The sequence below is a fragment of the Tiliqua scincoides genome, chromosome 3, assembly GCF_035046505.1.
Source record: "Tiliqua scincoides isolate rTilSci1 chromosome 3, rTilSci1.hap2, whole genome shotgun sequence".
Lineage (NCBI taxonomy): Eukaryota > Metazoa > Chordata > Lepidosauria > Squamata > Scincidae > Tiliqua > Tiliqua scincoides.
The window spans coordinates 111100926-111126744 of record NC_089823.1 but is presented as its reverse complement, the minus strand read 5'-3'; the positions used below and the strand labels follow the sequence as shown (position 1 = coordinate 111126744).

Sequence of the window (25819 nt, the reverse complement as noted above, 5' to 3'; positions counted from 1 at the left end):
AGGCAGGCGTTTCTAAATCCCTCAAGGGGACTTTTCCAATCATAGAGGTTCTCTCTTTCAAGAACCAACAACATTTCAGAATGGATCTTCCTGGTTTGGTCTCACTTCTGGCCTCCAGTTCTCCCATGCAGGCTGACAAGCAGCTCCATCTCTCACATGGAGGAAGCCAAGACGCTTCTTGCTCACACCAAGAGCAGGTGGAATCACTCAGCTTGGCTTGTCAGTTGCTTCAAGGTCATTCTCAGCCGTTCAGGGAGCTGCCGGTGTCCTCTAACTGGCGACCTTCTGATGTTATCTTCGGGATAACGGAGGCTCTGCCCTCTAGACCAGACCTCCTGCCTGAATAAGCATGCATCTATTACACATTGGGTCTCATTACTATTCTTCAGGTGCAATTTCTTATGAAATATTATTGGGGACAAGTCATGTCACCAGATATCTCAAAGTCTCTAGAGCAGTGTTTCTCAAACTGTGGGTCGGGACCCATTAGGTGGGTTGCAAGTCAATTTCAGGTAGGTTCTCATTCATTTCAATATTTTATTTTTTAATATATTAGACGATGCTACCATATTAGACGATGCTACCATGCCTCTGACTGCATCTGGGCCAGTGTTACAGATCTGTACTTTCAACAGGCTACCATGTGCATGCTTTTAACAATGATAGTAAATGGGACTTACTCCTGGGTAAGTGTGGGTAGGATTGCAGCCTCAGATTGATAAAACTCTTCCTGTTGATGAAGTCACTTCCGGTGGGTCCTGCAGATTCTCATTCTAAAAAGTGGGTCTCAGTGCTAAAAGTTTGAGAAGCACTGCTCTAGAGGTTGAGCAGCCACATGCTATACCATCTTTTCACCCACACTGGAGAATCATTATGGGAAAAACATGGGAAACTACAAATAGAATTCTTCTCCACGCAAGTAAGATTTAGGTATCGTTGCTTGTTCCACACTGTAAAGGTGACTCTATGCACTGCTCCTTTAAAACTAATCACTGACTTTCTAACTGCTTTGTCAAAGAACCTCTGAAATTGATTCCACACAATCACTGCAACTGTTGCAAGGATGTTTGCCACACTGCACAACAGTCCGCAACTGACTTTCCAGTGGTAATGTGAAGACTGAATTCCAGGCAGAGATGAGGCTCAGAGAAGCAGGATGACCAGATGTCCTCTTTTTCCAGCACATGTCCTCTTTTTAAGCTTTGTGTCCTGGAAAAGGGCTTATATGTCCTCCTTTTCCCTGTGAGCAGCCCTGTAGGCAGCGCATAGCCTTCTTGTAAACAACAAATTATAATAATAAATTATATATAATATAGTTTTAAATTTATTAATAAGTAATATAGTGTTTTAAATTAACCACATGAAATCAATATATGAGTGCTTTTTAGCTTCTATTTTGTAATGTCCTACATTTTTCTTGGAAGTTCTACATTTTGGTGTGCCTTGTTCTCTCTTTGCAGTTATGACATCTGGTCACCCTGTAGGGAAGGGAACTCAGCATAAAAAATGTCCCAGGACTTAGATGCCAGAAGATTGCAATGGAAGAACCCAAAATTACCTTTTTTTCCCCTGATTTGGAATAAATTATTGTGTGTGAATGGTGGGTTGACAATTGCTTGACCTGCGTGCACTATGTGTAACCACAGATAGGAAGAAGAAAAGGACAGAGAAAATGTCCAAGAGAGGACCAATTATGAGCAGAGTTCCCTTCTCTACTTCAGGCACAAGAGGGGAAGAGGAAGTGAGGTATAAAGCATGTTCTACACCTAGTTCCCATTGAGACCCACCTTCAGCAAATGCCAGTAAGGAAAAGCATGTGCATTAGGCTGAAAATAAGAAGCATTTTTCCTGGAAGAAATAAGGGGAATGTCACCACAATGACAACAAACTGCACCTCTTCCCACATATAACACATACAGGAAAGGAAAACTAGGCTGTGGTGAGAATACCTGTGCTTCACCGGCACTGCCAAAAAGGAGGTTATTGCTATCAAACCCAACACTATCACCATCTGCTGGGTAATATACATTCATAAGGCAGTCTTAGATTCTGACATCTCACCTAGCATTCCATTTCTAGCAGAGGCCATCAAAATGCTACTCAGCAGTTCCAAAGCAGGAGGGATATAGCCTTCTCATCTTGTTTGTCCCGGCATCTGGCAATCAAGGCCACAAGGCTTCTGAACATGGAAAGGTATATTTAGTTCATAAGCCATTGATACTCGTAGATCTAGCCTCCACAAAACTGGTGTGGGCTTTCATTCATCCGTAATTTTGCCAGCATAAATCACATCCAGAGGTCCTGGATGAGGGCAACAGGCTTACATACCACCCTCTAAGCCAGTGATTTTCAGCCTTTTTCATCTCACGGCACACTGACAAGGTGCTAAAATTGTCAAGGAACACCATCAGTTTTTTGACAATTGACAAGGCACACTGTGCTGTTGGTGGGGTGCTCACATCCCCATTGGCCCTATTAACAAGTGATCCTCCCCCAAACTCTTGAGGCACACCTGCAGACCATTTGCCATGGCACAGCGGTAGAAAATGGCTGCTCTAAGCAGCAAACAGAGCCAAGAGCTTCCTCTATCCCTGCTTCAATGAAATATGCTAATCAAAAACATTTGTCACTAGAAAGTGCCAGTGGAGAAGGGGGAGCATCTATCAGGAATGAATTTAGCTCTGAGGTTCCTTGGAATTAGATTATTGGTTCAAAACCGTATGTGACATTCACTTATCAATGTTAAAATGCTCTTCTAATCATGCCTCTCTTGCAAACTTCCATTTTCCTGTAATTGATACATTTGCAGATTTCTCCTTTATTTGTGGATCTCATTTATTTCCCCTTCAGAGCTGACTGAATCTACATTTCTGTTGTTCTGATGGTTGAAAACCATGTGGGATGGCAGTTTTAAACTTCTTTCCACAGATCTCAAAAGCCTTGTACTTTCTTTTTTACGTGCTGAAATAGCGCAGCACCCACTCATCTTTTCTCTAATTAATATTGATTTCATTGGTCCTTCTGTTCACTTAGGCTGCAGTCCCGGACTTCCTTTCCAGGAAGCAAGTCCTACAGAACTTAGAAGCATTTACTTTTAGGTATGCATTCCCAGGATTGGACATGGTTCACCAAGCCACATCCTGTGGCCTTAGAATGGCACATGGATGTGGAACAGATATGCCAGAGAACTACCTTAGGATGGAAAGCTGGAGTTAGGAATGTAGCCTGTTCAGCTGTCATTCACACCCACTGTTGCCACTTTGATCAAAAATTCTAGAGCAGGGCTATCAAACATAAGGCCAGGAGGCTGGATACGGCCCCCGGAAGCTTTTCATCTGGCCCTCAGGCTCTCAGCTGCTGAGCAGTGCTGAGGTGTTATTGCTAAAAGGGATACCTCCACGAAAATTGGGCTCTCCCATATCTTGATGTATGATAAAGATTTGTGTGTTTTCTCTTTGTAGTTAATGAATTCCTAAGTGAGAAAAAGTGCTAATTTTTGGTTATCAATTGTTTAATGACATCACTTACGGCCCTCAGCAGGCATCATGAATGCCATTCGGCCCTCGGTATGAAACGGGTTTGACACCCCTGTTCTAGAGGTTAAGCAGGGCAATCTCTGCAGGAGTGGAATTGGGGATTGGCCAGGTTTAAGGGCCAAATTCATCAGAGGATCCACCTGGCCAAGCCCACTCTTGAACCCTTAGTAGCAATAGTAATGCATATTTGAGTTACCAGCAGAAACAGCCAAAGGTGCCACACACCGGCCATATATGGACTCAGCATGCACTGGAACAGGTAAAGAGCTGGCAGGGGTGGGTTTTGAGCAGTTCCAGAAAGGTTCAGGGCAGGCAGCAGGGAGCACAGAGGGTGTTTCAGGGGCTGGAGGGGGTAGATCCCAGCAGCAATAGCATGCACCAGGATGCTTTCCCTGTTCCCTCTTCTGGGCAGGAGGTCTGGTCTAGAGGGTAGAGCCTCCATTTGCCTGAAGATAACATCCGCAGGTTGCCAGTTCGAGGCCACTGGCACCGTGAATGGTGAGACCTTGAAGGAGCTGACAAGCCAGGCCGAGTTATTTCACCTGCTCTTTGCTGTGAGCGAAGAAGCGTCTTGGCTGCCCTCCATGTGAGAGATGAAGCAGCTGCTTGTCAGCTTGCGTGGGAGGAAACTGGAGGCCAGAATGTGATACCAAATCAGAAAGATCCATCTAAAATGTTGTGGTTCTTGAAAGATAAAACCTTTCTTCAATTGTAAAAATCCCTGTGGGGATTTAGAACAGCCTGCCTATGTAAACTGCCTTGAATAAAGTCTGAGGAGAAATCTGATGACCAAGAAAGGTGGTATATAAATACCTGTATTTATTATTATTATTATTATTATTATTATTATTCCAGCCCAACACAAGCCCTGGCACTCCTCGGATATACACCAGCAAAACAGCGGGTATGTGTTCGAGGAGACCCATTGGCAACCAGGTGGCCTACTGGGGGGGTAAGTAAGAAAAATTTTTACCTTTCCCAGGCTGTCTGGTTCTTCCCCCCCCCCCCCACCCCAAATTGCATGCAGCATGTGCTCTGGTAGCTCTGCTGCATGGCAAAAGATGGAGGTGGTTAGGACTGGGCTCTAAGACTGCAATTCTAAACAGTAAACAGCCTTACAAAATACAAAATAGGATTCCCTTTTGAGTAAATATGCATAGGACCGCGGTGCATGAACAGCTGCCATGTGCTCATGCTTCTACTTTCCACAGGGATCAAAGTCCTTTCAAAACTGGCCTGAGGTTTTGAACAAGATCCACTGTCTGTTCTACTTACTTTTGCAGAGGACAAATAAATAGGCAGAGACACATAGAAGAGGCCACTAAAATCTTTAGCTGGGACCTACAAATACATATTGATGATTGGATTAAGTTGTACACCCAAGCTCTGTATCTTTTCATACTTTATGAAAGTCTTTACAGCAAAATTATATAAATGAAAGATGAGAAGTAATTTCAACCTAAACACTTGTCACAGACTTACCATGCCTGAGAAGGAGCTCAACAGTAAATTGGAACCCATTAGGCAATCAATCATCTAGCAACATACAGTTAAAATGAGTTTAACAGCATTCAGAATACACTGCTCACTGAGAGATGGGCTTCAGGTTAACCGAGGAAAAAAAGAACGTAGATGGGGCGCTATTGGGACTGAAATTAAAGAGGAAATTGCAAGCAAATGTCATGATGTGACAAGCCTTGATCCCCTTCTGTAGTTGTTTTTGATGTGGTTCTACTGTAATGGAAGACATTAATATTTTAAGGGGAAAGTGCAACTCTGGTGAATCAGAGTATGTCTAATCATTCTAACAGGCCTAAGCATCCCATGTCAGACTGTAAATTTGGAGCAGAGCCCAACTTCCCTTTCCCAGCTTTTTAAGTGGGCTGTGTTGTGCTTGGGTTTGCCTAAAGAACTCAGGGGATTCGCTTCTTGAAGCCGAAACACCAGCAGTGTGTCTAGCTTTAATTGTCTTTCGACCCAAGCAGAAGAACTAAAGACACATTTACCGAAATTGTCTTGCAGCTGTGAATCTCGCCATGATTGTCCAGCCGTGGCGGGGAAGTTTTAAAGAGATGCATGAGAGATGCTGATGTTATTAAGCCATTTCTGCTCAACATTGCATATATGCAACAGGGACCAAATGTGTACACCTGTGGGCAAAAATGGGTTGAAGAGATGCACTATGTTATATTATAGTGATCACTGTTTTCATTTCTTGAAGGGATACTATCTCTCGACATTCCTCACATTACACATGCCAACACACATTTTGCTGCCTTAAAGGTAGACCTTGGGTATACAATGGGGTGCCGATTCAAAAATGTTTTGCATACAGTTTTGTATACAGAGATACTGCGTAGTCTCATGAATGATCCAAGCAGCTTTCCTCGTGAGGAAGCCATGACGTAATGAAGCTGCTTGAACTATTCCTTAATGAGACTATGCTGTTATCTCTGAAACTAGACATGATAGGGCAAAACTGATGCCACTTTTGAAATCAGCATCCCAAATTCATATAAAACCACCATAAATTTTGAAAAAGTTTTTTTTCCTGACCCTCAGTTCTGCAGTCCTGTTATCATTGTGCTTATTGAGTCTATTTACACACAGTAGAAGTTTTGCTAACTGACACCCATTGAAAACGGGTTGATAGTTACCCAAAAATGCTCATTCACAAAGTTTATACAAGCCCGCCTCCCAGCTCCCTCTCCTGGAAGGGCTTCCTTGTGGTACCACATTCCTTTATCATGAAGGCCCTTTAGGTATGGCCCTAGTGAGGAAGGCATGAGGATGGAAATGTACTGCAAAGGGAGCCCTGTCCAGAAAGGAGGGGGCAAAGGGATCCCCTGTCAGGGAAGTGGGAAGGAGGGTCGATAATTTTCTCACTCAACACTTTGTGAAGCAGGAAACTCAGTTAACTGGCATTTTGGCCTGCTGCCTCAGGTTGGTGGAGATGCCAGCTAACCAAGCATGCTGGTTAACACAGTGCCATTTCTACTGCTCTGCTTTCAACAAAAGAGTTCTCAGAGGGGTTTACATAGCAAAAGGAATAAGAAAATGGCACTCTAGCCTAGAGGGTCTCACAATCTGGACAAAAAGATACAAGGAGACAAGACACCAGAGACAACTGCTGGGAAAGACATAGCACTCGAATGAAAACAGTTTCATAATTGCTCTCCCTTTCCTAAACATATAAGATAGCCATTGACACTTTTAAAGGTTCTCATTTGCTAGTTAACAAGCATGACCTCTCATACACACCTGATTCACTTGTTATTAGCCATGTATGACACACAGCCATTTGTAAGTGCACTCAGCAAACCAAGCTGTTGTCCCACAAATCAGGAAATAGCTCCATTTATTTTGAGCCTAACTACTAATGAAAACAAACTCCATGAGGGTCCCCCCCCCCATGACATCATCAAGGTTCAGGGATTCACAGGAAGATGGGTAGAATATAGCTGAGTTGTTCTGTAGCTAAGATCAAAATCTTAGGCTTTCCTTGTTTCTAAGCTAAGCATTACAAGTCACTGGTTTACGTTCTGAGCCAAGGATTTACACACTTTGGCAACATCCTTGTTTCCTATGTTTAGGTGCAGTAAAATGATGACAAGATCATTTTACTGCTTCAGTGTATCATGATGGTTATGAAACAGAGGGACTCTTGCTCAAGACACAGAGTGCAGGTGCTGCATGCAGAATCCCGGGTTCAATGTGTAAACATATTCTACAGTCTCACACAGTGTGCTTGCTTAAACTTTGCCTCGATCCAACCACATTTTTCCTTGGTCTTTCCTTTTAACCCTTTTCCACAACAGGAAGAAGGTGATTTTACTGCATACATGCTGGAAAAGCAGGGTGTTGTATTAGTATCAGATCTCTTTAAACCCATCAATTCATACTTTTATTTTAATTCAACAGCAGAACTGTTTCTTTTTTTCCTGTTGCACAAACAACCCCTTCCCCAAAGTTCATTGCTACAACTGTAACATCACTGAGAGCTGGTGTAGTATAGGGGCTAAATCAAGGCTTCCCTAGTTTGAAGTTATTGTCTGTGGTGGATGTAGTCTTAGGCAAGCCATTGTCTCTCAGCCTCAGCTCCCTAACTGCAACATGGAGATAATAATACCTACCTTACAGTATCGTTGTAAGGATTAAAACAAGAGGGTTCATGTGAATCAGTTTGAACACTCAAAGCACTACCAAACGCTAGATATTATCTTTCTAGATACAAGTCTCCCTACCACTTTTTCCCTTTGCAGTATTGCTTCCTTCGAAACCCTCTGATGTGTTTATAAGAAGGGAGCAACACACATTAATCTTTCATCCATTTAACGTGCAAAAACTGCAAGAGGAATATAGAACGCTCTCAAGGATTTAACACAATCCAAGCGCTTCTATTTCATTTATTTCTGTGTAATTCAAATTGCACTGTTCACGATAAAATCCAATCCAATTTAAGGCGTTTGTGGTCCCCCTCAGAAAATTAAACAAAACTTTGGCACAGCTACTGACTAAAGGGGACAGATGAAATTTCAAATCAACGTATGACACCCAGACCAGAGCAAAGGTCAACAAAACACAAACCAGACCCTTTTTAGAACTGCATTTTGAGGGTTTAAAGAGGTTAATAAATTACTTTCTTCTCTGATCCTTTGCCTATGAATAGCAGTCTGTAGTCACTGAACGGTGATCCTATCGTTAGTGTAATTATTAAGAAAATGCATATACCGCTCTTCAACAAAAATGTTCGCACAGCTGAATAAACGGTTCTTTTGGTATGTTTCCTCAGAAGTAAGTTCCACCAAGTTCAATGGGTTTATGCCTACACATGTTTTGCATGCTCTTAGTAAGCAATGACAAGCGGTGGCGTAGCTAGAGGGGGTGCAAAACACTAAGTTGTGTGGGGAACCTCACTGTGGCATGCAAGCAGCCCCTCCCCCTCCCCTTTGGAGCCATTCTGGGCGGGGAGAGCAAAATGGAGGCATTCCTGCAGAAAATCTTGCACTTCTTGCTTGCAGTTGTTCCAAATTCTGATCTCATGCACATTTACGTGGAAGCAAGCCCCATAGGAAAGCAAAAATATCTTCAGCCACAGCTACGGGCAGTGGTAGCAGGCTTCCTATCTTGCCCCTTCTCTGCCAGGAAGGGCTCTGAATGCTAGGACAGCTGCCAGCACTTCTCAGGATATCTGCACCTGTCATGTATCACAGTCACTCGCCCACAATTAAAACAAATGAACTTACACTGAGGTTTTGAAAGGAAACCATTTGAGAAATACGGATCAGCTTTAGAACAAAAAAGGAAGAGCAAGTCTTCTAGAATGCACTCAAATTTTTGGAAGCTCTTCAAGTGACCAGAGAGAAAATAACCTGAAGGTATGATGAGTGCCTTCAATAGGTAGATAACCATGGGGAAAAAAACGAAGTGAACATTTTTAAACTGCAGTACTGTTCAGTCATTTCTTATCATATCTGTCAAACAATTGGGTGGCTTATGGCTGTCAGCACATAGAGCCTACCATCCCAACTTCAGACAGGTTGGACAAACCAAAATGGTCTTGATCGTATTAGCATTTCGATCATTCAGGGCATATAATAGCATGCAGCCTGACCATGCCCATATAATATCCATGCCACAGGGAAGAGTGGGCTGGAGGGAACAGAACATTTATGTGACATTTATGATGTCACATATTCTGGCAGCGCTCCTACAAGTTTGTTATGAAATTTCAAATCAAAGGGAGCCTTTTACTTGCTCGAAAGGCTAGTCATTTCCACAGAATAACAAATGGCTCTTCTAGACTATCTTATTAGCAGCATCTTGCATTATTCAACAGTGTTGCTTGTTGAAACTATTTTTCTGATCAGAAACACTACATTTTGAAAAAGCAGCCTCCACTTTAATTATTTAATAGTTCAGCATCTCCCGATCCAGATATCCAAAAGTAACAAGCTATTTCGGCAAAGGAGTGCACTTTGTGCAATGTTAAAAGCATTTCTGGCATTTTGTGTTAGGTACTTTTTAATGACTGTATTTTCCTAACATTAAAAATGAATTAATATCTGCCTGCCTGAGTAGTCTACTGAACACTGACAGAGCCAGTCCTGTTGGGGTTACTCATACCTTGCAGACGCTAGTGAGATCAGTGGATTTGCTCTGTATTTCAAGTTTTGAGCAGGGTAGTGAAATTGGTTACAAACGCAATAAGGTCCAAGCTGTCGCATTGCTACCTGGCCTTTGAGAACATGCTGGCTTCTTTCCTTTGAATTTTATAACACTCTTCTATAAAGTTTTATGGAATGGGCCCTGAGTGGGCCCCGTGCGGCACTCGTCACCCACATCTTGATGACAGACTGAGCGATACCATTACCATCCATACCGAAGATTCAAGGGATGCATGGTCTAGGTGGGCCCTTGGCCAATGCCAAGCTAACCTTGATGTCACCCCTGGGCCATATCAACTATCATTGCCAACCAAGTAGAAAAAAAATCCCTAGTTATTTTATTTGGGGGAGGAACTTTACTTTTAGGGTAGTTACCAAAAAAGGGGCTAGGCTATTTCTGTCTTTTCTGCTTTTTTTTAAAAAAGCTGTAAACCTTAGGTGAATAAACAAATTATGCACTGGCCTTCACCCCAACTCTGCTAATAACTACTGACCCCACCACCAGATTCATCCCACGCACCCCCCCAAATCCTGACTTTGTCCCATACTTGCCAAAAATTACTGGACTCTGCACATGATCCTCACCCTGGAACCTACTCTGAACTGTGTCTCTTGAGCTAAAAGGCCAGGTCCTATCCAGATAGCAGATTTTTTTTTTTTTTAATTTCCACTGGTCAATTCCAGATTTGTGTGGGTAGGGGCCTCACAATAAACTTACAATGAACCTTCCTGGGCACACACCTTACCTTACTCTACGAAGTGTGACTTTGCTATTAATAATATTTATATACCACTTTTCAACAGCAAACGTTCACAAAGTGGGTTTGTGAACTTTTGTGGTTGAAAAGAGGCATCTATGTATTACGTAGCAAAATAAACAAATGGTTTGTTCTCATGATGTAGCCTTAGGCAAGACACTCCTACTCAAACTTGCTTTCCAGTTGTAAATGGGGATGATAATAACAATTTTACAGCAATACATTGCACTTTTGAACAAATGGTTTGTTGCAAAAGGAAGACTACGAAATAACTGGGGAGAGGGGGAAAGGAATGCTATCATGAGATAGTTGCTCTTCTGCTAAATATAAAAGGAGCACCATATTTTTAAAGTGCCTCTTTGCGCAGTTAGCAAAGACAGATTTTGTTCTTCCTACTCCACCCTCTTGCCCCCAAAAATGAGGTAAGTCAAAAAGCACCTGAGTCTTCGATCAGTAGGCCTGTCTAGCATCCATGTGGCAGGAAGCCATTTCCATCGTTACAATCTTTTCTTTGGCAGCCAGGCTCACTAAAATGGCTGCAGACTTCCCATGTACAACCCAATTCCCTCCTGTCTCCCTTCATGCAGTTGTGCCCTCTATATCCACAACAGCACTGAAGAAACTCATAGCGCGTCAGCTAATTGCAGGCATACTAGATGAACTATTTGATAGTACGTCGCTTCTCAGCAAGACTTTTCAGTAGCCTCTTTTGTCCTACCGCTGTTTCCTAACATTTGCCCTGCACAGTGTGAAATATTAATTTAGTCCAAATATAGACTTTTTTGCACTCTCTCCCCAAAGGGTTGGTGTAGCGGCCAAATTCCATCTGGGACTACAGATACACACACATTAGCTGTTTTGCTGATGTGTAACAATAACTGTAATAAATTATAAATCTAGTGACAGGAAACCACAGACAGGTAATTTTTATAACCAGCTGCTGGAAACATTACTGCAGGTAAGGTAGTTTATCACAGCAAGCTGTAGGCAGAGTTCTTCAATCCCCAAGAAAGAATCCTGACACTATGGCAGTTAGAGAAGATGGACGTGAATATATGAGTGCACTCTTCTCATGCAAAGGCCAGAGCCCCCACCCAAGAATTATCTCTGGAGAATGCAATAAAAAAAGAAGAAGTTGTGCATGCAACTAGCCGTATTCAAACACACACCAGTTGTATTTCATAAACATGACCTTTACCTGGTTTGATATGAGGTCTGAGTTGCACATGGAGAAAAACAGTATAACATGCTTGGGGGAATTGTATTGTTCAAAGCACTGGATCAGGTTTTGGCATAAAAGCCAGGTTGTGCAAATAGTGACCACCAATACTGCAGTTCTCACAGGGAATTTTCCATCCCCCAGTCAAAACACCAAGGAGTAAACAGGAGTATCAGTGAGTTTTCTGAACTCTGTAAACACGGAGCCGCAGTGTGCAATGGCCCCAGTTTCCCCACACCCCACATTTTTTCCCCACACCCCAACAAATGAGGGCAGAAAGATCCTCTACAATGCTACAAATTGTATAGATGTGAAAGGTTTTGCTATTTCCCAGTTAATTTGAACAAGAGTTTACATCAAGGTTGAACAACAATTCCTCCACAAGTAAACAAGACCATGGCATTTGCTCACTCATTCCATTGACTAAAATCTACTTTCTTAGATGCCTTTCTCAGACTCTTTTCAAATGAAGGCTGTGTAAGTACTCAAACAGATTTTGAAAGCTCACGGGGGGGGGGGGGGAATGTCAATTGCTGTGGCAACCATAATGCGTAGCCCAGCATTAAGTCATTTTGAGTTGCACTCAGAGCCAAAAAAGCAAAGGTTCAATCCAGCTAATGTTCACCGCATATTAGCACATCTGGATAATTTTTTGTATATTAAAATCAGCAAAGGTAAATGCTGAAGAGCGCTTTTGGAGCAAATTGCTTTCAGTTCTATCCGCATTGCAGCAGGGGGGATGAGTCACTCTGCTGCTCTGTAAGCTACAGTGGCTGCCTGTCCATTTCCAGGTGCCATTGACGATGATGGTTGTTACCATCATCAGCCCTAAATCAGTTGCGTGCCTGGCATAGAGTTCCCTGGGGCATATGCCCCAGGCGCCGGCTGCTAGGACCCCACGGAAGCCTCTCTGAGGCTCCCGACGGGGGTGGAAACTGTGCTTCCAGTGTGGAGGAAGCACAGTTTATAGCGCTGGGGAACCTCACAGAGGTTTTCCCGGCGTGGGAGAAGGTCTGTGAGCCTCTGGTGAGTAGGGGGGCTGAATTTCTGCATGGGGGGTGGCGAAAGCCCGCAGGGGGCGCCATCACAGAGCTTTGCCCAGGGTGCCAGGCTGCGGAGGTCTGCGGCTGCCCTAAATGGCTCAGTACCAAGGTTAAGAAATGGCCTATCCTCAAAAGGTCAGTAGGGAGGTCTCTCCTACAGGTACTCCACCACTGAAGAATGAGCTGAAGACAACATGAGAGAGGGCCTTCTCTGTGGTGAACACTCTGTACCTGGAACCTGCCACTGGCTTCCCGTGAAGTGGCTCCCTTGGCCTGTGTTCCAGCAGCAGCTGAAAACCCCTTTATCCTCTTTACTATTAGGACATATATTTTAGTTTTGCACTGCTTTGGGTCTATCTCTTTTTCGATGCTGTGTTATGTTATGTTGTGATTACTTCTTGTGTTTTACATTTTATGTTGGAATTTTGTCGTTATTCTGTTGTTTTACTATTGCTGCAAGTATTTTGGATGTCTCTCTTCAGGAGAGGAGTGGTGGGCAATCCATATTTTCACTAAATAAATAAGACCCTGAATTCAAATGTTTAGGCCTTTATTTTATAGAAAGGTGTATCATCAGCATTAAGCTAGTGGGCCACTGATAACCTGCTGCAACTAAGGCTAGGGGTTATTCAACATCTTTGCCTGACAGCCCAATCCTATCCAAAGCTAGGCATAGGATATCAGCAGAGCTGCTGCTGACAATACCGTCCTCCTCTTCCCAACTTCAACACACACCACTACCCACTCCAGTCTCTGCCCCGTTCCTGCTTACCACTCACCCTCAAGCTAACTTACCAGCACATTCTGGAGGTTGCTGGGTTGCTGCAACTCATGGTGGCAGCCCAGTTGCGCAGAATGGCAGGTCGCCGTTTGCAGCCGCCGTAAAGCACACCGTACTCTCAAAATGCAAGCTCTAGTGGTGCAGTGGTCCAAAGGATTGGGCCGTGAGATAGCTATACTTTGGCAAACTTACATCACAAGACATCTGAGGAGTCCTGCCTTATCATCTTCCCAGGCACCATCCCTCCTAACACAGAGGTTAAGAAAGTTCGTAAATGGCAGGCATGCAACAAAATTACTGCTATCCAAAAGACAGTCAAGGACACTTTATTGTAATGTGGCTACAACTCCATCTTGTAAGCTGTATGATTTATAACTTGAAGTTGCCTTTGAAGATATGATTGAGAATTATGCTTCCTTGCGGTTTTTTTACTCCCAAAAGGGAACACATCTCCTCAAGTTGGAGCATTTATTCTGCCCAAACCTAAAGACCGCTCAACTTATGCAAAATTTAGAAAGGGATGAAAAACATTTCTGTGCCATGTCTCACTGATACCTTTCACACTTGGAGATCAGTAGATCTTTCCATATTCATAGACAGGCTTTATATTTAATTCCACAGGCAAAGTTGCAGCAGTGTGTGAGCGAAAAAAGGAATTAGAAAAGTATTGTTGCAGCCTCCTGAGGACCAAAAAAATATCGGGCAAGTAGAAAGAAAATTTTAACTTTTATTTTTTGCTTCCTTGAGACCACAGCTAAGATAGATTCTTTTCAGTCCTATTCCAGCCCTGTCTTTCACCTTTGGCCTTGTGCTCTAATTGATCACTTTGTTCCCATTTGGCACTCAACAAGTTTATAACCTTAGCCGTAGGGGGTTTGTTTTCACTAGAGACTCTCATCTTTCATTTTAAAAGTACATTTCTTTTGTTCATTTTTATAGCGGAGAATTTTCTTTTGTTGTAGTAGAATTTGACAGAGCTTTGACAGGAGATTAACCAAGGCAACTAACCACAGTGTACTGAGTATAACAGATCCAATGTCTTTCAATCAAACAATAAGCCTTCTCTCTACCCACTCTAACTAAATATCATTAAAGGAAGGAGATAAACTCCCTCTTGAAAACCTACCCCAAAAACCAGCATTTAGAGAATAATTCTACACTTTATTCTTGTTTATTCCTTTATTATTGAATGTCTGTGAATTACCCCTGCATTTTTTCATTTTTTGCATTTCAACCTTAAGTCTCAGAGGTCTTCAATCAAACAATCTATGGTTGATGACTTCCAAAGGAAGTGCACAATTCATTTGATTCCACTATCACTAGGGATGCTCTATTAATATAGAACAATTTATGGAAGTGCACAAATTATCGGAAAGTAACCTAAACTAAATGTACTAAGAACAACTCCTAAGGTGGACATGAACGATCTCATTAATTCACCCATTTTTAATGTGGTGCATTGGGAGAAGGATTCAAGTTTCATACACACTTCTCAGATTTTTTTTGTTGCTGCCAATGTCTGTTCATGGTTTCAGTGATGGCTGTGCAACATTTTCCAGTGCTGCCTTATCTTACTTTTAATTTTTATCCACAAGTCATCAGAGTAAGAGCAGAATGCAGTGTTTCCAGTTCTCGTCTGAGTTGGCTTTGCCATGATATAACATAGCTAAAGAGATTCTGCTATGTGGTAACGTCTGAAGTGCTTATGATAGCAATGTCTTGCTTCCTCTCCTCACTCTAGTGACTGTTTAGGAAAAATACCAAAAGAAATGGAGTATCTAGTAACACTATGTGACATAATCACCACCAGGAAATGGGGCAAGTACTTCAGTTGTCCCAAATCAAGGACACCTCACTTTGCAGCAACTAAAAAGGGTGGTGAAGTTTGAAGAGGTAACTTTGGTTCAGGTCAAAGTTATGACTGAGAACTAATTCTAGCAAAACATCCCTCCAAAATTACCAAGTAATAGGGCATTTGGGGGAAATTGGTGTGTGTGTGGTGCACACGCGCACCTTGAAAGTTGCTTTGAATGCTGAAGGAAAGACAGGATGTGTTTAAATCTGACAGAGTTTAGCATATTTATTTATATTAAAATATACAGGTGGGGCCTCAGGATCTGTGAGGGATTCGTTCTCGGACCCCCGGCCAATACTGAAAACCGAGGATAAGGAAATATGTGGAGTTGGCCCAATTAAACCCTCCAAAAGCAACCTGAGCTGTGGTCCGATTGCCTCCAGAGAGCTCCAGAATGGCCATTATGGCCCAAAAAAGCTACTTCTCATTTCCTTCAGAAAACCAGAAGTGACATTTTTATGCCTTTTAAGGCATTTAAGTCCTCAGAATGCCTTAAAAGGCATAAAAACATCACTTCCATCAGTTTCACCCTTGGGAAGCTGGAAGTAGTGTTTTTCTGGCCATAACAGCCATTCTGAAGCCTGCAGAGGCCATGTGCATCTGCCCACAGCATCTGTGGGCTTCAGAAAGCCCTCCAGAGGTGATTGGAGCATAAGATCAGGTTGGGCTAAGTCTGGCTCAACATGGGTCCGAGGGACCTGCATTGAGACAGAGCCACAGATACATATTCTACAAAACGGATTCTGCAAAATGGAAGTGCTTTGTGCCCACTTCTTCTGCAGATTCCAAGCATTGGGGAGCACTGCGAAGGGCTGCGCAGGGTTCCTCACACCTCCTGCAGCCTGCTGCAGCCCTACAGTGTAAAAAGTCACACACAAACACCCCCCTTCATCCCTCTTAGCAATGCAGTCCTAGGGATCGTGTCTAACCTAACCCCTAACCCCTCCCCCGCAAGAACCTACTGAGGGAGTAAAGCTCCCTCAAAGTTTGAGAAACCCTGCCCTATTCTGTATTTAGTATTACATTCAAATTCGATGTGTAGCACAAAAAGTAGTACTATTATACTTACATTCAAATATATTAAATGTATTACGCTAAATTTTACAGATGTTAACAATGAAATGCTTCCAGGAAAGGGGGGAATCTTGGCCCAACTGAAATCTTAATCGGTTGTGCTGCATTCATCTGAGTAGGCAATCCCTACTTAAAGTCTGTTTTGAAGCCATCTGAACCTCATTACTCTCTGTCTATTTGCTATATGCTTCACAGTTTCTGAAGGGTTTTGCCAAGGAGAGAGGACCCAGAACCTTGTTAGAGAACATGTTGAAACTCATCCAGCAGAGACGGCAATAAATCTTCAAACCATTTCTGACCATATGTCACAACTCCTGAAGGCAAATGCTGGCTCTGACAGCTTTTAAATAATATTTAGTAATGATGGCTGTTAAGACATCTACCCTCTCTTCCCTCACATCTTAAGAGGGGGAAGACTTTGCTTCCATTCCATATGCTTCTCCAAGCATAAGTAGATATAACTCTACTAACTGAACAGAAAACAATGAAACTAGCATGAGAGTCATTGACAGAATATGGAAGGCAACAGCACTTTTACTTCTGTCTCACATAAATTTTCCAGATTAAGCTTGTCTCAGAGGCCTGCTGTATCTATATTGTCCAGATTTCTGATTCTATTCCAAGTAACTAACAAACAGAATGCATGGAACAAATACTATTTACTCAAAAGAATCAACATAGTTACCCAAAGATTTTATTAAATATTTAAAAGATAGATGGCATTGGGGAGCTGTGCAAAGTTGTATTGAATTGTAAATAAACACAGACGAGCCTTTTTTCTCTTCTCTCAGACCATTCTAGGTTGAGTCATCTTTCTCAGTGTGATTTATTAACACACAATCCCATGTGTACACACATGGTCTAAATAGTTCCCCCCCAATAGGGTTATTCTTCTTATTACGACTGTAATTATTGTTTTACATATTGAACATTTGAGTGCGGTGTTTGTAAGCATTTGCTCCGGCATGGGAATGGTGAGAGAGAGAGAGAGAGAGGGAGGGAGAGAGAGAGAGAGAGAAAGAAAGAAAGAAAGAAAGACTGCATAAAATGTCACTGGCAACATGTGATTGTACAAGTGTAATGGTGAAAGGGTGTGCCACTATTTGGAAAGGCTTTGATATGGGATATGCCAAACATTCAACATCCTGAATTCAGGACCACCAGTTGTACTGATTGCTTGTGTTACTCAGAGGAAACCAATGTAGTGTACTTTGGGGACTCATGCCGATGGAAGAGAACGCTACTTCCAAACATCTCCTATCATTGTAAAATTTATCGCAAGACAACATATGATTGATCACAGGAGCAATCTTAAACCTGCTTTTTCAACTAATTTCAATTCCAGTTTTTCCAAAACCAATGTTTACATGTCCCTATGTTAAGAAGGAGATTCAGAGGAGTCAACTGTCTCTGTTCCAAACAACTTATGAACAGTGTTCCCCTTAAGCTGGGTGGCTGCATGACCTCAAAACTCAAAGTGGAGCTCCATGGAGCACAGAGCTTGGTGACCTGGAAGTTTGATAATGGCAATCATGACACTGTGCTAGAAGAAAAGGAGTCTGCTCACTGGTGTGGACCCATACAGGGAATATAGCTTAGGAAAATGTCAAATGTTGAAATAAGTAAAAGACAGGTCATCTTATAAGGCTCTGGTCTACCAACCGATTGTTCATTTTCATATGTGTACTAGGCATGGCATCCATGCTTCCAAAAAGTCATGATACTTCTGCTCAGGTTGTTTTTATATGACAGCCATAGCCTTTTACCACATAATTATATGACTCCAATATGATACAAATGGCCATTTGCCATTCTCCTTCACATATAATTTTGTTGCTACCAGCAAGTGTGTGATCATATGACAGGAAACTCTAAAGCTCTCAAGCCCAGGACTGTTTACAGACTGTCTTCTATAAAAATGCCCCTCCTTATTAAGATCAGCAGAGGAAGCCCTCCTGTGTGCATCCTTCCAACATCAGGAACACATTTGATTGGACCCCAAAGATGGTCTATTCTGTAGTCATGCCAAGGCTCTGAATTTCCCTCCTGAAAGAGAGATATACCTGTCTGTATCAATCTTCCACTGGAAAGCAAAGAGTTTGTTTTGTTTTGTTTAATTCTGGTATAACCTGGACTGCTGACTGCATTACTGTGTTTTAAAGCTGTTCTTTCTTTTATTGTGATTGTGATTTCACAGCTACTTTATTGTTTTCAAGCAACTGTTTATAGTGTAATAAGTGATCTAGGTTGTTGTATTGTAAGCTGTCTTGGCACCAATTTTGGGGGGTGGAAAGGTGATACATAAATGCAAAACAAAAAAATTCCTCATTATGCGGCTTACATACAAGACTGTCAGATGCCAGGAAATGAAAGTCTTCTAATTATGAACTTAAAAATCGATAAGATAAGCATAGCAATCATTAACGAGCAGTGATAAGTAATAATATCCTCTTCCTGCACAACCCTATGCATGTCTACTCAGAAATAAATTCCATTATGTTCAATGGGGCTTACTCCTAGGAAAGTATGTATAGGATTGTGCTCCTAGTTCAGTTAGAATGCCCAGTTATCCATCTTATGTTGGCTTCCTCTGTCCTCTCTATGTTTAGGAATCCTGCAGAAGGGCGGGGGAAGACAGGAATAATGTCCCCATACACTAAATTGTAGCATGCCTTATTTCAAAAACACTCTTTTTAACATCATGAGGGAAATTACACAAGATACTGTGTTTGCTTCAACAGAAACGAAAACACTAACTACTTCAGATCCTTAGGGGCAGATTCTCCAACTGATGGAAATGGAATTAGGCTGAAATGCACCAGCTGTCAATAGGGCACTACCTACGCACCAATCACTTCATTTACCTCTCATCAGAATCAGACAACCAGTTACAAAATCTAACTAATTCCAGAGCATTATGTTATTTCAGTGAAATCTGATTTCGCTAATGACAGGAAAAATACAGATGGTAGTTATTTATTCTATTAGTTCAAATCTAAGGTATTTTAATTGATTACAAATGGAGCTAACAGCAAACACTTTCAAGACATTGTATTTGGGCAACTAGAAGAAATTGAGCTCACAAAAACACTAAATAGCCAGTTTTAACAATGGAAGGAAAGAATGGAGTGTTGGGGTCTCCTGGTCTCTGCATTGGTCCAAGTGCCTTGCACATAAATTATCTTAAGGGAAGGCAGTTAATGCTATGTAAATCTATTGCATTTAAAAACAAATAAACCAGATTTAATCTTTCTAAATATATACTGATCTGTGGCTTGGGCAGTTGAAAAGTCATCCATTCATTCTCCTGTTGAATTCATTTGTGATTTTTCATTTTTTTGATTGAGTAAAACAAAGTTAAGTGCTCAGGGTTTTGCATGTACGTTTTGGCCTGAAAAACCATGGCTCAGAATATATGTGTCTTAGGAACATCATCATAAGTATTTATATACTGCTTTTCAACAAAAAAGTTCACAAAACGGTTTACAGACAGACAAAGTCAAATAACTAAATGGCTCCCTGTCCCAAAAGTGCTCACGATCTTAAAAGATGCAAAAGAACACCAGAAAACAGCCACGAGAAAAGACACTGTGCTGGAGTGAAGAGGAACAGTTACTCTTCCCCTGCTAAATATAAGAGGAATGCCACTTGAAAAGTGTCTCTTGCCCAGTCAGCAAAGGATAAATATATCTAACATAAATCAAAATGCTAGATCAGACCCAAGTCCCATCTGAACCAAAGTCCTGCTTCTCACAATGGCCAACTAGATGCTCTGCAAAGCCCACAAGCAGGAGTGGAAGGCATACCCTTCCTGGAGACCTGCTGCCAGTGAGTACAGCCATTGACTTAGATGGCTCAGTGGTTTGACTCAGTATAAGACACATTCACACATAAGCTGTTCAGACAACCAACTGACAGGAAGCCAAGAGGAACTGGGAAGTTTCAGGGCAACCGAAGCAAGTCCTCCTAGTAAATATGTTTGAGCTTGCAGACTGGAAGTCAATTCCATGAAGACCTTATATGCTACTTCCAGGTTCAGAGGCAGTATGAATGAGTTGCAGGGGAAGAACAGTGTAAGAAGGTGCATTCTTTTTGAACTCTGGCACATGAGGTAAGCTGCACACGGTGTAGCCAAGACCTCCTAATTCAGTTCTATTGGTATGTATCCTAGCGAGCGAAACATTCCAAAGTAAGTGATTTAACTGGCACAGGAGATGTCTTTGCTAGTTTGTCCTTTTTAGTTTATGCAGGAGATTGTGTATACTTAAGAACAGTTGATTACTGGTAACTTGCCACACCATTTTAAGAATTTTTACTCATATGCAAGTACCAATGCGTTCAGTATCACTTACTCCCGTAATTATACGTAAGCCCCTTTCTGATTTTGACTTTTGAATTTGAACTAATTCAGTGTATTTATCATTAATTCCAAGGTAGGCAGATGGGGTGGTATATCCAATCAGATTTTCTGTCAATAACCGTAGACCCATGACAGTCCAATTCTGTTTACAGTACTTCGTTCAGTTGCCTTTGCCAGATTTAATTTCTGCATGATCTGTGGCAGAAGCTTTTTCTAATGTGTCCCCATCCATTGCTCTCATCATTTAAACCTTTTATTTGTTTGTGCTTGCAAGCTATGGTAAAGAGCAGTTCATTTTATTTTCCAGGATAAAATGTAACACCCTGTTCGTACCTTCTGTACTTCAATAAAAAGGCAAACATTCATTAAAGCTTTCACTCTGTCCATTTCCACATTTATCTAGTTCTAGTCTGCTGCTATCACTTAATTATGGATGCTGAAGCTTTTAGCTGCAGAGAATTAGATATGTTTGGTTATGAATGATTAAATGTGCATGAGATTTTTTACTGACACATTGTCTAGTATCAAAAAGAGGCAGGGCACTTACTAAGAAAGTCTCCTCTTATCTTTACCTTTAGCAAGGTACCTTTATCTTAAACCTTTAGCAAGGGCTTCCCAGGTGAATTCAAATGGATTGCCTACCTTCTCACCACTATTGCCCCTTCTTGAAAAATGTGCATATCTACTGGGATTAGTCTGAACACAATGGATTAGTTTAGACATCAGCAAAGCATAGCTAGTTTTGACTGCCTTAAATTTCCCAAAATGGATCCACAGACTGGTAAAGATGTGCGACAGAACAAGACTACCACAACAACCTTACAAGTTCCATGCAGGCAGTACACGAGATTCTTCTCAAATGGATGGGGCAGGTAGCCAACAATAACACAGTGGCAGATATTTCCAGCTGTGAATTACAAAGTGGATATTCCTTATTTTTGAGGAAGTGAACTGAGCCATCCTTTTCATAGCATGTGTCCTGTAAGTAAGATGGCCCCATTCTTTCTATATTCACACTATGTCCAGGGAGGAACAAGACATCTGTATTTCCTACCTGCATTACATGTCAACTGCTACGTTTGCATAGTATGTGATTAGCTCTTGTACAGAAATAGCCAGCTCACCAGCGCTCCAGTCATTCTCCAGAAGACATTTCAGTGCTCCTACTTTCATTGTTCATTGGCCCAATGTTTATTTACAAGGCCAGTTACCCCCAGGACTAATTCGTCTAAGCAGTACAGCAGAAAATGGGTGCCTCTTTCAACATACAATAATAGGCTATACACTTCTTTCACGTGCATGTTTCAACCAACAACTGCAGCCTAACTCTCATCTGTCATATTGCAGCTGAGAAACAGACAGAGGAAGGGATGGAGAAGAATCATAGTTAGCTGATCATGGAACAATCCCTCCAGAACCAAAAAATATTTGCCAATATTTGCTGATGTCTGTGAAGTTCAGGAAGGAAGTCTTTGGTCCCATTGGTCTGGTATGCTTTATCAAACAAAAAACATCTTACAGCCCTTTACTTTCTACAGGTCCAATCTTTGCCTCCTTGAAAAACTTCTTTTTAAAAAAGTGATAAAGATATGGTGTCTGGAAGAGAACAGACTGAAGTATGCGTGCTAAGCGGTTTGATTGCAAAGTCCCTTCCTACTGAACTATTCATTATCTCACTGCAAAATTCATTGTAATAAAGCTGACGACAACATAAAATGTTTGCAGTATGTCCATGGAGACTGATTTCTGAAGCCACCACAAAGTGAAACCATTCATTTAAAATGTACAACCTAGCCACAGTCCCTCCATTCAAAGATTCCCTGCATCCTCTTGAAAGCAGAGTTTCAGGACAATAAAGCAGTGGCATGATGAATATTGGAAAAGGTCAGGACTAATTAGTTGTGTACTGTTAATGCATTTTATAGAGAAACAGCTGGCAGACAACACACAGATTTCTTCTAAAGGACATTGCTAAAAGATTTTCCAGCTACAATTCTGCACAAGCCTCATCTCAAGCAAGATAAACAGCATTTACTCTGCTCTTTTACATGAAAACGTTTGCAGAATCTTTTCTACCACCATCGCAGACAGTGAGTAGCTAATATTCTAAAACAAGCAGCTCAGGAAAGTAAATCTGTAATGACTATATTTTAGAGAAAGGTAACCTTACCAGACATTAAGCCTCACCGGCAGTTAAAATAGATTTTACTGTCTATTGTGTTGGCAACCTTCAGTCTCGAAAGACTACGGTATCGCGCTCTGAATGGTGGTTCTGGAACAGTGTCTAGTGTGGCTGAAAAGGCCAATTCGGGAGTGACAATCCCTTCCACACTGGGAGCAAGTGCAGTCTGTCCCTGGTCTGTCTCCCTGGCTATGGGCCTTCCTTCTTTGCCTCTTTGCCTCAGTCTGTTGGCCAAGTGTCTCTTCAAACTGGGAAAGGCCATGCTGCACAGCCTGCCTCCAAGCGGGCCGCTCAGAGGCCAGGGTTTCCCCCTTGTTGAGGTCCACTCCTAAGGCCTTCAGATCCCTCTTGCAGATGTCCTTGTATCGCAGCTGTGGTCTACCTGTAGGGCGCTTTCCTTGCACGAGTTCTCCATCGAGGAGATCCTTTGGAATCCGCCCATCATCCATTCTCACGACATGACCGAGCCAATGCAGGTGTCTCTGTTTCAGAGACTGTACTGTCTATTACAAAAAGAATAATTGCATGCTACCCACCCATATCCTGCTTATATCTGTAGAACTCTTATGATTCAGTCCAGTACCCCATAGCCCTTTGGCTTTACAAATTTGTAACAGACTGCAAGCTTTGCGTCTTAGTATACTCAGATACACAGCTTTCCATGCACCTTCAAATCTGCCCTGCATGCAGGTGCTTATCATGTCTCTTTTACTGATAAGGAATGGAAGGCAAGAGAGAGAGAGAGTTACAACCCAATTCTATCCAACTTTTCAGGATGCAGCCATGCCAATAGGGTGTGAGCTGCATTCTGCGAGAGAGGAGTGACAGACACCTCCTCAAGATAAGGAAAATGTTCCCTTTCCCTTAAGGGAAAATGTTCCCTGCATTGCGGCTGCATCAGGCCTGGAAAGTTGGATAAGATTGGGCCCTAAAATGACTAAATATCTGAGATTTGAATCCAGGCACGTCAGAATCAGTCTTTGCCTGAAGTTTCTAACATAAGCATTTGCAACACTGAAGAGGATTGAGAAGAGCTTGCCATCGGCCTGACCGGCAACTGTCAGTGGGCTCTCCCATCAATGGCCATTGCACCTGGTTATTTTTAACATGATCGTTTGCTTGGTTGGTTCTCCTTCATACTGTAGTCCCCCCATTATCCACGGGTAGCATGTCTGCAGTTTCACTCACGATTCTCAGATCCCCTCCCATCATGCTCATGACTCACCATTTGCAAACAGAAAGAACCTAGAACTGTAGCTGCTAGAGGAATGCTAGAGGAGGAGACGGTGAGAACGCTACCAGGAAGCAGAGTCTTGCATTCTTGCTGTCTGCCTGCTTCCTCTGCTGTCCACTTCCTGTTAACACCTCACTGTTGCCTCCTCTAGTGTTCCTCCAGAAGCTATGTCTAGGTTCTCGTTGCCTGCTTTCTTTTCCAAAGTGTTCCAAAGCAAAGGGAAGAAAAAGCTGCCTTTTGCAAATCATTTATTGCTGCTGGTTTTTCTTTACCTTTTTATTAGTGTTGTTTTAATGTATTTTATGACTTTTTAATGTTGTTAGCCGCCTTGGGTGTCCTCCAGGGAGAAAGGCGGATTGCAAATCAAATCAAACCAAACCAAATCAATCAATCAATAAATTTATAAATGAAGAGACGAAGTCATGAGTGTGAAAGGGTAATCTGATTAGGAGAAACAGAGCACTATCCATGGTTTCGGGCTTCCATGGTAGCAGCAGGAACGCATCTCCTGCTGCTATAGGGGGACGCCTGTAGTTTTAAGTGTTGTGTCTGTTAGACATTCTAGCAGTTGGCTCCAGATTGCTACACCTTCTAGGTCCAACAAGGGTGATTGTTCTGACAATGAGCACTTAATGTCCTGCTGGTTCCAGTACCCAGGAGAGTGCTAGTGGGCAGCAATTTCAACCTTCATGCCCATGCCGGGAATACAATAATGCCAGATTAATGCAGATTAATAATGCCAGAATAATGCCTGCATACCATTTTTTTTCCTTTATGCAATTCCAAACCCTATATTAGAGCTCAAGTTCTAAAGTTTTAGTCTACCAACGCGCTACCATCACTTCCCCTTTCAGCACCTATGTATGCCACATTGATAAGAAAGTAGCAACTGCAGCGTCACAGCTACAAAATAACTTCTATGAATTGATTACAGCGTAGGGTCATAAAGTTCTTGATATAATCCAAGATGATAAATGTACAGGCTACTCCATTTAAATGGTTTTAAAACCATTGTTTGCAAAACAACTCACCAACCACTACCGATCTGCCCTTGCAACATGCAGGAAATGTTGCATGAGTTCTAGGATGTTGTGGTGGAAACTGGTTTGGTTTTGAGGTTTGCTCACTGAACCAGACTGAGGCCTAAGGAGCAGCAGCCTCCAATCCCTTGAGTGTTCTGTAAGTGCTTTCAGAGGGGTGTCCTTTTTTATCCATTGATGTGCATTCATTTATCCTCTGTGTCTTGTGACAAATGTGCAGCAATTCCTTAGGAGACAAGCTGATATAGAAAGAATTCTCTGAAGGTAAAGTGTCTGAAACGCCACTGCTTCATTTGACAAGGGAAAGATGGTCACCAGAGAACTGTAATCATATCTTACTGTGCAGTTCATTTGGAAGCCTGCGCTGCAGCCATACTTCCTGTCTCAGCAGTTTGTTGTGGGAGAAATCTGAACAAAGAGAGAGGCCTTTCTAACTTCTAAGAGCTGTTGCATTATTCTGATTGAGGAGTGAGTCAGAGGGAACTATTTATCCAGCAGCTAATTTCATTTAATGGAGTACAAGGCACTTACAGCTAGAACAGGAGAACAGATCATAGCTTGCTAAATGAA

General features: G+C 42.1%; 1 protein-coding gene across 2 annotated transcripts in view; it reads right to left on the bottom strand.

Moving 5' to 3' along the window:
* GPC6 (glypican 6) overlaps window positions 1–25819 on the bottom strand; it is an 853410-nt gene that overhangs the window by 647892 nt on the left and 179699 nt on the right. The window lies entirely within an intron of this gene.